A 13,299-nucleotide genomic window follows, 5' to 3' on the forward strand; every position below is an offset into this window, starting at 1 on the left:
TATATGCATATATATTTAAAATGTTAAAAATATATATATGCATATATATTTAAATTCATATTTTTTGCTTAGTGGTCTAGTTCTTTAACTTTATCCTTGAGTCTTTCCATTCTGTTTTCCATTATATGTGATGCTCTCTCCTGTTGTTTCAAATTGGTTTTGTGAATTTTTCAATTCTATTTTCATTTCAGCTTGTGTTTTCTTTAATATTTCTTATATTCTGAATTCATTTTTCAAGTCCTGAATTGTTTTTATCATTTTGTTCAGCTTTGTATTCATACTTTCCTGACCTCCACTCTAGAGTTTACTCCTATCTTCTTTGAATTCCTTGAGTTGTTAGTTGTAATTGAGTTGTTTTTGAAAGTCATTGAACTGTTTGATCATATATATGATTGCTCTTTTAAATTCTGTGTCACGGGGTTCCTGAGGGTATTTCTCAATGTAGTTCACTTTTGATTAAAAGTGTACACCACCATGCCTGGTATAGAACCAGGTGGTTTTGGTGTGGACATATTCTCTTGGTTTTGGCATATAATTTCCTTTGTTGGCTATGTATCTGATATGAAATTCTAATCTCCTTTTGTTCAGTTAAAGTTTTTTCCTCTTCATATTGTTGATGTAGTTTGGTTGCTTTCTGGTTAGGTATGAATAGTCAGTCTGTTTGTGCTTCAGGTTCTAACTTTTGGCTTTTTATTGCTGGGACAGGATGGTTCATAGCTGATTAGTGAAAAGCTCTCCAACAGGATGAAGGATTAAGACCAAGTTCAAGACTATGGGGATCCAGTCACTCAGTTCTTAAAGACTTGTCAGGAAGTCTTAGGCAGGAAGATCATGGGGGATGCAAGAGCTATAGCAGGGTGAGGACAACATTGGTAATACCTAACTAGCTAGGACAAGAATCTGTGGGCCCTGAAGCAGGGGAGTATAGCTAGTCTGGCTGCAGGGGATTCAAGGTACAGTGGGGAGGTTTGGGTTTATGAAGCTAGTCCAGAGGTTTCAGGCAGGAAAACCAGGAGTGAGAAGACCTATGCCCAAGGATGTAATGGGGACAAGGATTGCTGAGATAATGTTGCTGATCAGGATGCATGGAAATCATGCCACAGTGGATGTGGTCTGAGTTACTAGGATAGTCTATAAATCTCAGAACAGGAAGATGAGGAGGGAGGATTTTGGAACCAAGGCTGGGGGAGGGAAAGCATGGGGAGTATCTAAGTATCTAGGTAGAGTAGGTTATATATCTAGTTGTTAACCACAATGTGGGTACTGGGAACTGAACCCAGGAACTCTGCAAGAGCAGCAAGTGTTCTTAACCACTTAACCATTTCGCCAGTCCTCAAAATTTATAATTTTCATTGTAGAGATCTTTAATGTCTTTTGTTAGTTTTTTTTTCTGTATATAGTTTAATTTTTTGAGGCTATTGTGAATTAAAGGGTTTCCATGAATGCTTTCTCTGATTCCTCATTATTGGTATATAGAAAGGCTACTGATTTCTGTAAATTGATTTTGTAACCTCCCACTTTGCTGATATTTTTTAGCAGTTTTTCTCTAGCAGCTTTCAGTATGATCTCTTTATTCTGTACATTCAGTGTTTTCCTGTAAGATGTCTGGGGGGAGCTTCTGTTATGGTCCTGTCTCATTGGTGTTCTATGTGTTTCTTGTACATGTAAGTCTTTCTTTAATTTGGGGAAGTTTTCTTTTATGGTCCTGTTGAATATCTTGCGAATGTCATTGACCTGAAATTCTTTTCCTTCCAATATGTTTGTGAGGCATATATTTCATCTTTCTAAGCTGTCCCACATTTTCTGTACATTTTTGGTGTGATTTTTAAATTTTTTCATATTCTTTGCTTGAGTGGGTCAGTTCTTCAACTTTGTTTTCCAGTCTAGATATTATGTTTTCCATTTCATTTGTTCTTGTGAGACTTTCTTCTGTTGCCTCCAGTTGACTTAATTCTTCAACTCCATCTCATTTTGGCCTGGGTTTTCTTCAATATTTCTATCTTTGGGTGGTTCTCGTTGTAGGACACTTCGGTAGGGCTTGTTGGCTTTGTTGGAGGCACATTCTCTTGGTTTTTAAAAGTATTATTTTTGTTTTTTCATTTTCATTTGGGCATGTGTATGTCTTATGTAGATTTTGTGCCTGATATGAAATTCTGCTCTGCCTTTGTTTCATTGAAAATTGATTCTGTTTATATTGTTGTTGTAGCTTGGTTGGTTTTTTGCTCAGGTATGAAAATGAAAAGTTAGTGGTTTTATGCATCAAGTTCTCTCCTTTGATTTTTTAATTTGTGGAACAGGATGGCTCCATGCTGATTACTGAAGTGCTCTCCAGTAGGCTGAAGAAAATTCAAAGCTATAGGCACCTTAGTCAGGAAGATCAGGAGAACAGTAATAGACCTAAGGCTGGCTATGTGATGCAGTGGGTATTTGAGTTAAGAGGTGTTTCCAAAGATCTGAAGCAGGAAGAGCAGAGTCAGCCTAGGCCAAAGGTAGGTTGGTAGGTAGGTCTCTGGCAGGGAGATCAGGAGGGAGGCCAAGGGCAAGGAAGGGTTGAGCCTGAGGAGGGTCCACCAAACTAGGCAGAGTAGATGTGGGACATGAAGCTGGAAAATGCAGCTAGTCTGAGTGCAGGGGATCAGGATGAAGTCGGGGGGTCTGGGTTAGGGAATCAAGGTACATTTGGCAGGGTGCAACTTACCAGGGTAGTAGGCCAGTCTGTTGTAGGCAGATCAGGAGAGGAATTAAGGGCAAGGAGGGGAAGGGTAAAACCTGTCAAGAGTCTAAAAAACTAAGCTGGAGCACAGCTGCTTTTTCAGTGGAGGCTATAAAAGCTGGAAAGGATTGAATCTCTATCCTGAAGACATGAAAAAGTGTATATATCATTGTAAACTACTATATTAAACAAACCTACCACTTTTAATTAAATGAAAAAGAAAAATATTCCATGATAAAACATATGTAATGAATTTATGTTCACTAAACCATTTTTTACAGTGTATATTCAAGAAACAAAGTTCATTCTGAAGAGAAGATTAAGCACTATCAAGAGGACATAAGGAACAAATAAACAATTCCAGAAGAGTAAACCAAAATAGGTCTAAGAAAACAATATCATCATAACAATATAACATAAATTAGTAAACATTGATTAAAAATGATGAACAAAATAAAAGTCAAAAATAACTCGCAATAGTAACAGTTTCAATTCCTCAATAAAAAGGCACAGACTAACAAATTGGATTAGAAAATCAAATCCTTTTTTATAACCTCCAAGAAACACACCTCACCATCAACAATAAACACCACCTTATGAAAAATGATGGAAAAATTTATTCCAACCACATACAACTAAAGAAACAAATAGTTACAGCTATTCTAATATTGGACTAAATAACTTCTAAGCAAAACTAATCAGAAAAGATAGTGCTGAATATTTTATACTCATTAAAGAAAAAACCCCACCAAGAGGATATTACATGCCTAAATATATATGTTCCAAACACCAGGGCACCTAAATTTATAAAAGAAACACTATTAAATCTAAAATCAGAGAGTGACTCCAATGCAGTTATAATGGGTAACTAAGTACCTCATTTTCACTAATAGAAAGGTCATCAACACAAAAACTGGATTATGAAACCCTGGAGTTAATGACATCACAAATCAAATGGATGTATTTGCAGAACCAACCAAAAACTTTCTAATTAATAGCCCATGGAACTTTCTCTAAAATTGACCACATATTAGGAAACAAAGCCAGTCTCAAAAATGTAGAACTATTAAAAGAACATCCTACATTTTATCTGATCCCAAAGGAATAAAGACATATATAAATAACAGTAATGTCAAAACTACAGAAATTCATGAAAGCTGAATAATACAGTACTGAATGAAAAATTGAGCTAGGAGAAAAATAAAGAAGGAATGTTAAACTTTTTCTAGAATTTAATGAAAATTAAAACATAGCATATAAAAACAGTTATTAAGCTGTGGTGCTGGGTTGGACCATTAATTGATTTTTATCCTTTAGCATTTTACACAGAATCCTCTAGAACTATGAGAGCTAGCTCTCAGGGAGAAGGCTTCCAGGTCAGTTACAGTTCATTGCTCCAAGTCTTGTGTATGAAATATCTCCTACCCTCAACAATAAGGTCTTACCTTCAAGTAATGAAAGGCTGTGGCAATAGTCTGTGTTATTTGGGGAGTTTCTTGGACTACCATGATCAACAGCAGGAAAGGAGGTTTCTCCTGTCTAGCACTGTGTTCCTTATTATATAACCTTCAGGTATCCACATGCACTCATGTTCAACCCCCTGAAAAATGCACATCCATTTTTTTTTCTTAATTCAATGCATGACTTCTCTGCATCTCTCCTCTAGTATTTTTTTATTACATGGTGTCTCTTTTCATTTATATGGATACATTTACTCATTCCTATCTACTGCCCTTACTTGTGCCTTCAATGTAATACTCAATGTTTAGCATGATAGATAGCTATGCGATTAAATAGGGGGTAGCAGGATGAAAAACAATGGCATAAAATACTAAATGGTGGTGAATAGTTTGATTATGAAGGGTAGATTTGAGGAAGTACTTTAATTATGAACTGCTATCCATTCTACATGAATACAAATTGACCTTGGTACTTAGTAGCTAAGAGAACATTAAAGAAAATGTAAGCATTGTACAGTACACCCTGCAAAGATCCCACCACATATAGTAATTGCTCCATCCAAACAGTACTACTATGTAGAACAGTAAAGAACTTGGGCACTATTCTATGTAGCTCTTTAGAATTCAGTCATAGACAATCTCCATTCACTATCTGTCTTCTTTATAGATATCACCAGGCTTTTCACTGGGAGGATAATCTCCACATTTTCTAATTTTTTGATAGGTTTTGAAGGTTTTTTAAATATTTTCCAGATAGGATAAAAATCATTTTAATTTAATTTTGGAGATGAACTGCATTTAAAGATCCAATCATACCAACCTATGCATGATTCCCTTCATAATATGAACCCTCAGATAAGTTGTCTTACCTTCATATGTGGCTTATCTCCTAATAGTATATCCATCTCCACTATATATTCTATAAACAGAGTAATGAACCCTGTACTGTATTGAGGTTAGAACAATTTCCCATCCCTGTCAGTTCTTCATGGTATACATATATATAATTTTTATGCATAAGGTGTATTGCCTGCATATGTGTAAGTGCACCTGTGTCATGCAATGCCTGAGGAGGTTAGGTAAGAGTGTCTGATCCCCTGGAACTGGAGCTATAGATGGTTGCTAGCCACTGTGTGTGTGCTGGGAGTTGAATCTGATTCCTCTGAAAGAGCAGTCTGTGCTCTTAACCACTGAACCACCTCTCCAGCTCCATGATTCTTTTTATATGTACACATAATGCTGCCCCTTCCTACATGAAGTTTTGGAGAGCGTTGAGGACAAAGGTGCACTCAATTCCACTATTGACTGAAGTGTTCTGTATATTTGTAAGAGACAAGTAAATCCACAACTAATTGTGATGACTATCTAGTGTGATCCTTACCTGCCAAAACCCTTAAGAATTGTGCAGGTTTTTCTGACCCCAGGAGATTTCTTTCTTTCAGAACTTGAAATATGGGGGGAGGGAGGATCACCTGCACCACTTCAACTTCTTCACCATTTTACTACCTTCACCTCTTCAATGAACTATTATTCAGGATCTAATGCCTTTCAGATGTTAACAAGTATAGTGCCTGGCCAAGACTTTTCCTTAGGAAATCTGGATAAAAATCTTGCCACATTTATCTTCTAGTAACTTGAAAATTACCATGACAAACCTCTTTGTCTAATTTTCTTTTCCTCATCACACCCTTTCATTGCCTTAGAACATTAAAAATCAGATTTTTAAGTAAATTTCAGTCACTTGACTTTAGGAAATTCTTTTCTTTATTTTAGAGATCATGCCTGATTCTGAGATTCAGCAAAGTCACAAAAAGCCTCATACCATTCCCAAAGTACCCGAAGAATTAAACTCTTTCTTAACTCTCAGATACTACCTTTCTTATTTGCAATTCCTTCATCATTTCTGACTCATTCTTTTAGTCAAGTAGCCTGCTGTCCTGTCCGCTAACCAGGTTACAACCTGATCTATATACCCCACTTTTGGGGATTGCAATGTTGTCCATCAGTCATTTGCTATTCACCCCATAATCATTTTTGGACAACATTTATCAAGAAGGCATAAGAAAAATGGCACCATTGCTATTTTTCATACTGATAATCCATTCTCAATCTTGTCCAGAGTATGGCATTCAATACAATGTGGAAGAAGCCTTCACCTTTGGATTGGCCCTATGGATACTTTGTTCTCAGACAAATCAATCTCAGTTTTATATCTTATTTTCTGTAGTAGCTGTCATGCAAGTAATTTTCCTCTGATCTGTCTTTGGTGCTGTCAGATGACTGTTTGATTTTCACATGTTGTTTGATTCCTTTTCAGGAGCAAATTTCTATTCAACTAGATAAAAAGGGCAATAATAGGTGAAAGAAACAATTCCACTTACATCTAGTTTGTTGAATCACCGATTTTATTAAAGTTATTATGGAAACACACATGTATATCTATTTAGTGTTAGTATTGTGAACCCATGTTTAGAGCTCTCCACGTGGGATTAGATAACCTCTCAGTGAGCTAGTCCCTGGAGAGAACCGGATATCCGTCTCTTAGTATTCACTGACTTTCTGTAGCTCTTCTTCAGGTGGGACCTTATGAAATTAGTATCAATCTTGGCATATCATCTGGTATTGTCGTTATGCAGCTCACATCAAACACCATACTATGGAGAGTTCATGTTTTGGCTTCCCTATCATATCTAGAATGCACTAACTAGCAACTGGTTTCTTGTCCCTCTGGCTCTTACACTCTTTCTGACACCCTCTTCCATGATGTTCCCTGAGCCTTAGGTGTACAGGTTTCATAATAGATGTATTATTTAGAGATGGACACCTCACAGACACTTTCTGCATTTGACAAGTTGCAAAACTTTGTAACAGTCTCCATCTTTTGTAAATCAGGGCTTCTTTAACAAATTATATGTGTATGCAAATATAAGGATATGTATTTAGACTCTGGTAAAATATTACATTGGTCTATAAAAGTAATAGAAGTAGGTTTTCCTCTAGAATATATGACCACCCCAGCCACATATCCTTGATTATGTTTACCATATTCTGCATAATCTCCCTCTTTTTGAGTGAGCATTAAGTCCAATTAGACATCTGTTGATTACCCGCAAGATAAAAGTGCCACTTGTGCACCAATAAAGATAGTTTGATTATAGGAGAGATGGCTCAGTGGCTAAGAACACTGCTGCTGTTACAAAGGATCCAGGTTGGATTCCCAGGACCCACATGGTGTCCAACAACCATCCATAACTCCAGCTCAAGGGTACCTAATGCTCTCTTCTAACCTTCATGGGCATTGTATGGCATGGGTACACTTAATACACTCATACACATAAAAAATTAAAATAAAAGAGAGAGATTTTGAAGGGCTGGTCATTGCTGGGTGGGTGGAGTTCATAGACTTTACAGCTGGGTAGCCTCACTGACAGATTTTCTCTCATGGCAGTTTACATACTACCTTCTGATACTATGAGAATTAGTTTTCAGAGACTAGGTGTCTAGATCAGTTCCAGCTGTGTCTTAGTCCATTCAGCTAGCCTGTATTTTTTAACTGGGGAACTGAGGTAGTTGCTGTTTAAAGTTATTATGTAAGTATGTGTGTTGCTTACACTCATTTAGTTTTTGTTTGTGTTTTAGTCCTATTTTGTCTTTCCTTAATTATAGTTTCATTTGCTCCCTTTCCATAAACTCTTGGATGTAGTTATTCCATTCTTCAGACCTTTCTATTTCTTCCAGTGTTCTCTGTAGGACTGGTTTGATGGACATGAATTCTTTCAGCTTGTGTATATCTTGGAATTATTTTTCTTTCTTCTTTGACTATGGTAGAGACTTTTGCTAGGTAAAGTAGTCTGGGTTGATAACTATGGTCCTTTAAAACTTGTAATACATTGTGCCAGGCTCTTCTCACTTTTAAAGTTTGCACTGAAAGGTCAGCTGTCATTCTGTTGACCTTTCCTTTATAGGTAACTTGTTTTCCTCCTGCAGTATTCAGTACCATCTCTTTTTCCTGTATATTTAGTGTTTTAACTGTAATGTGCAATTCATTGGGAGTTTCTTTTTAGCTCCTGTCTAATTGGTGTTTTGTGTGCTTCTTGATTCTGTTTGAGTATGTCTTTCCTTAATTTAAGGAAATTTTCTTCTGTAATCTTTTTGAAGTTCTGGACAATACTATTGATTTGAGATTCTTCTCTTTCCTCCATAATTCATAGATTTGGTTTTTTCATGATGTCCCATAGCCCCTGTATGTTCCATTCCTGTGTATGTGTTTTTTTTTTAATTTTTTAACTTCCAAATTCTTTCCTTTTGCAGTCATATTCCCCCACTTTATCTGCAAGTCATGATATTTTGTTTTCCATTTGATTCGTTCTGCTTATAACTTTCTCCAGTCTTTTCTGACTTATTATGAGTAAATTACAATTACATCTTCATCTCAGCTTGATCATTTTTCAATATTTCTCTTTCATGAATTCATTTTTCAAAATCTGAATATTCTTTGTCCTTTCATTAAAGTATATATTTGTATTTTCTTGAGCTTCTGTGTGATGCTTATACATATCTTCCCTGGGTTTCTGAGGAGACTTTTTTTTGTGTGTATTCTTTAAAGTTCTTGAATTCTTTGATCATGTCTATGATTATTCTTTCATGTTCTGTGTCCCAGGGAGTCTCTGAGTAAATCACTGTAGAATATTTCTATGGGTCTGATGGGAACCTATTATCTTGGTTTTTCACATTACTTTTGTTTTTTGCATTGTGAGCTGGGAATTTGGACTATTTTTGTTGGTAGCCCTATGTTTGTGTATCTGATATGAAATTCTAGCCTGCCTTTTATTGGTTGAATTTTAATCAAATATGAATACTTAGCTTGCTTTTGCTCTAGTTTCTCACTTTTGATTGTTTATTGTAGTGACAAGGTGATTCCAGTCTGGTCTGGTGTGGTAAGTGAGCAAAAATGGATATGACTGTTAGTGTGGAGATGATGAAGGAAGGGGCCACTTTTGACAATTTCACCATGGTGGGCCAGAAATAGCTAGCAGCACATTCCTCTCATTGTCCTGAACAGGAAGATGTAGACTGAGCAGGTAGGGTTCTGACTAGCTCACAAGGGTGCTCCCAAAACATAAGTAGTGGATTTCTCTCTTAGTCCCAGAGCTGAAAAATGGGGACAAAATGGCTGGGTTCTAACTAGCTTACACAGGGCAGTCAGCAATGCAGCAGCAGCAGATTCAGTTCCAGCAGGGAAGTTGACAAGGGGGTGGGTGGGTCCTTCTGCTGATATATTTTACTGTTTAAAGATTTGTTTCTTTAATATTTAATTTTAATGTATTTATTATTATTATATGTGTGAGGTTTTGTCTGCATGTATGTAAATGCACATCTGCATAAAATGCCCGCAGAAGTCTGAAGAGACTGTCTGATACTCTGGAACTGGAGATGCAGACAGTTGTTAGCTGCCAGTGCTCTTAACTGCTGAGCCATGGTTTCAACCCAAGACTTTTTAGATTTTAACAACCAAATTTAATAAAAGATGTCTACATCTAAAATCATAAAAAAACTTATTCTGATAATTTGTCTATTGTTAAAGATTTTGTACATTATCCAATATAATATATTTTAAATAAAATAACCAAGAAAATTTTCTATATTCATACTTCACATAGGTATTGATATTCTGAATGTCAATTATGAGAAGAAAAGGAACAGATTTCTTGGACTTGCATGACAGTAACACTAAAATCACAAAATGATAGAATGTACAACCTCATAATCAACAGTTTCTGAACATGAAAGTGGTATGAAAAGATAATTTATGTACAGAACTTGATATAAGCAGATGTATATGCATATATAAATATATGTATATTCATATTCATTTAAAATTTTCCCTTAAGTTGAATATGGCCTTCCCTAAAGAGTTTCTATTTCATTTTTTCCACTAGTACTAAAATCTTAAATCACCTTTCCTAATTTCTTGCATTCCAAGTTTATTGTAGTGTGTTAGCCTTCATCAACCACTCCCCTTTTCAGCATCCTCTTTCAGACTCATGCCATTTCCATCATTAAATTTTACCTCATTTGGAGAATAGGTCATGTGGAAAATTGCTTTCCTTTCATATATTCTCTTGATGATTTCTGAAGTGTTTTTATATATTTCAGTGATATGTCTGATATCACTCAAATCATTAAAGAATCATGCTTGCAAGTTGTTTGTTTTATAGGATGTAGGCAAAATTCATCATTACATCATTTTCATTGATCAAGAAATAAAAATTTATGCACTTTATGTGACAAACAAATGCACAAGCATTTTATTCTACTTTATTAATATTTTTGTAGAAGGTGGAGTTTTATGTTAATGTACAATTCAAAATAATTTTTCTATTTAGAAGAATAATAAAGACAATCTCATAACAGCTTGAGATATAATTATCACTGTTCAGGAATGATTTACTGAAATTAAATGGGGGCACAATTTAAACCAGGAAGGTGAAAAGAATATTTTATATTTTTCCTATTTAATTAAAATATATTTCAAGTCAACAGCTAATTCTTAATAAAATATGCTGATAAATTGTGTGTTTGAGGCTGTCTTATTTACAGCAAATGATTATCTCGACTTTATATACAAATCTTCATATTTATTTATTCAGAAAATTTATTATCTAAATAATTCTTTAAAAGCGATATTTATATTAAATGAGATGTATTCGACTCAGAAAGACAGTTACTGCAGGTTCTCTTTCATAATGGAAGCTAAAAAATGTAGTCGGGCTTGGTGGCGCATGCCTTTAATCCCAGCACTCGGGAGGCAAAGGCAAGCGGATTTCGGTTAGTTCAAGGCCAGCCTGGTCCACATTGTGAGTTCCAGGACAGCCGGGACTACAGGGAGACCATGTCTCAAAAAGGCCAAAAAAAGAATGAGGAACTGAAAACTGAATAGTGATTACTAGCGTTTCTGATACTTGGAGTAATGAAGATAAGGAGTTCAGATTATATGAATACAGAGAATGCAGATGCACAGAATGATCACAATTAATCCCAACAAATTGCATAATTAAAATGTGTTTTAATAGAAACTTTTAATTATTTTAAAGGTCAGATTATTAAGGAATACTTTTACAATTGTCAAAATTACTATTTTTTAGGTGCAGGTGCATGATTCTCTAAGTCATAATTAATTCATGCAGCCGTATAGTTACTTGAAATAACAAAGAATCAGAATATTTCCAAAATAGTAAACCTTTTTCTTCTACCAATTTTTCATCATTTCACTTCTCCATTATGAATTTACAGCATATAGTGATTTTTTTCTCTAACTCCGAACATTACAGTTTTTAAAATTTAATAAAAATATGAATTATACTAAGTTAAATTTCTATTAACCTTTTGAGTCTGTCTTTAACTGAAGATTCATGTAAGTTACTGAGTCTGACATTAATGAACTCATTTCTTAAAAATTTCTCTGTACTTTTTTTTTTTTTTTTTTTTTATGACAGGGTCTCCCCGTAGTCCCAGCTGTCCTGGAACTCACTATGTAGACCAGTCTGGCCTCAGACTAACAAAGATCCACCTGCCTCTGCCTCCCAAGTGCTGGGATTAAAGGCGTGCACCATCACGCCCAGCAAAAATTTCTCTGTACTCTGATATTTGATGAATGCATTCCAAAGTATTTACCAGTTTATGGCTATTTGGGTGGCTTTAAATTTCTGATGGTAACAAATAAATTTATCATGAACAGACACTTCTATTGAAAATATAATAATAATGATTAATTTTAATTAGATTTGCTTCATTATCTGCTTTTAAAATAAATAAAAATAAACCACTGCACACCTACTTAAAAATCTGAGAAAAGATTTCTTGAGAGAGGGAATTTGAGATAAGACTGGGTAGTAACAGTTTCTCACTGTCTTTCTATGTCTTTTCTTAAGAAACATCATTATTCTGTTTATTTTGCCCAATTTTTAGTTTTCATTAAATTATAGCTTCTGTTGCTTCTTTTACTTTTCAGACTACATAATTTGGGCATTATTTCAACAATGCTTTTATAGTTAAAATTCAATGACATACCATTTTCTAACATTATTTTATATTATTTATTTATTATTTAAAAAAACCTTCAGAACACAATATATTTTATTTGCATTGTAACTAATAAAATGGACAAAAATAACAGGAATTAATCTACACTTTAAAAGTGGAATAACATTTAAACATACTCATCTCAAAATATTTATGATTTTTGTCAGTAAAAGCAAAATCCTTTTTTTTTTACCTTCTTCTTATGTACAGTACAGAATTATTATACAAGGCCACCATACTGTGCAATAGTGTCCCCAGAGCTAATTGTCAGTAATTTAGTAACCACCATCTATACCCACTTTCTGCATTACACAGCATTCATAACTTTTTTCTTTTTTTATTTATTGATATTTTTGTGTGTATTTCATACAGAATACTCCAAACTATATTATTCATCTTTACACCCACATCTCAGATGACACCCTCCCATAGTCTCCCACACCCCCACTGGAACCCATATACTCTGTCATCCCTGTAACTGTCCACTGTGTTGTCAGTGCCTGCAGCCATTCCCCAGTGCAAGTCCATCCACTGAATCTAGTCAGCCTATCTAGAGATCCTTGTTTAGGAAGATCAGCTCTTCCTCATCTAGCAACAATCAGCTGCCAACATTCCTTTAGATAAGATTATGGTCTGCTGTTCATTTTCCCAGTTCTATGCTTAGTTACTGTCTAGGAGTGTCCTGAGCCACCCTCGCCAACAACTCAAAGGAAGGTATCTCCTGCCTGGCATTGTTCCTTGTTATGTGGCCTTTACCTATACACATAGACTCTTAAAGAATTATACTGATCACTTTAATCTTTGGTTATAGTTCATAACCTTTAATAGACTACAACTTTTTCAGATCCCACACATGAATGATATCACACAGTGCTTATCTTTCTGTGCTTGGTCTTTCTCAACATAATACCCCAGTTCCATATTCAGTGTTACAATTGACAAGATTTTATTATTTTTGTGGCAGAATAGCATTTAATTGTGTATATATGCTCTGCATTTTCTTATCAGCCTATTAGATGGTAGACACTTTGGATGTTTTCTTTT

The sequence above is a fragment of the Nannospalax galili genome, unplaced genomic scaffold (assembly GCF_000622305.1).
Source record: "Nannospalax galili isolate Female #2095 unplaced genomic scaffold, S.galili_v1.0 scaffold448, whole genome shotgun sequence".
Lineage (NCBI taxonomy): Eukaryota > Metazoa > Chordata > Mammalia > Rodentia > Spalacidae > Nannospalax > Nannospalax galili.